This window comes from Pygoscelis adeliae, unplaced genomic scaffold (assembly GCF_000699105.1).
Source record: "Pygoscelis adeliae isolate BGI_AS28 unplaced genomic scaffold, ASM69910v1 Scaffold13, whole genome shotgun sequence".
Lineage (NCBI taxonomy): Eukaryota > Metazoa > Chordata > Aves > Sphenisciformes > Spheniscidae > Pygoscelis > Pygoscelis adeliae.
In genome coordinates this window covers 2,188,911-2,189,626 of record NW_008824499.1, presented here as the reverse complement: position 1 = coordinate 2,189,626, position 716 = coordinate 2,188,911, and the positions used below count along the sequence as shown (strand labels likewise).

Below are 716 nucleotides of genomic sequence, written 5' to 3'. Positions count from 1 at the left end.
GGCTTTTCCCATGCTTTTGGGAGGCCCAGGACATCACCTCCAGCATTAGGGCACACAGAGCTTGGCTCACTCCTCCATGGAAGATTGCCATAAATGCAGGGAAATGGTCTTTCTTTTCCCAGTGGGGTGAAGTGTCTGATTGCTGCAGAGTTTCCTTCCCAGTTCTGGATAAAATGCGCATCAAACCGAAAAGGGGCTGTTGGCAGCCATGCTGGGTCCTAAAAATTATATAAACAGATGATGGGGGAGAAAGGGGCCAATCTGGCATTTTCGGGGTGGTTTAGACCTGTGATGGTGCAAGACAATGAGCATTGTCCATGGCAAAGGGCATCCCGCCAGCCCTGCTGCCTCCCCGCTTGCCCCATTACCCCCCTTCCCCCCATCTCCCTGTATAGTTACAACTCAAGTTAAACTCTAACAAAGCCGCTTAATTCAAAGATTGTTAATGGGGAGGTGAGCCCATTCCCCTCTGGGGTAATTTGAGCCTGAAAAGAAGCGGGGCTGTAGGCCTGCGCTTGAAATCCTGTGCGTCAATAGGGTCTCTGAAGCAAAATAATGGCATCACTCCACGTGCGAGTTAATCGGACATGATGGCACGAAGGCAGAGGGGTCAGTAGGCCACAGGCGCGTGATACATTGTCAGGGAGCTTAATGCCAGGCACAGAGCAGGGCTGGCTCGAAGCAGAACTCCTTGCTTGAAATCCCAGGGTGGTTTT

The 716-nt window shown here is 51.7% G+C and overlaps 1 protein-coding gene across 1 annotated transcript in view; it reads left to right on the top strand.

Annotated features, from left to right (window-relative positions):
• The window catches only part of SMAD6 (SMAD family member 6), a 49,200-nt gene that overhangs the window by 46,801 nt on the left and 1,683 nt on the right, over nt 1–716 (top strand). The window lies entirely within an intron of this gene.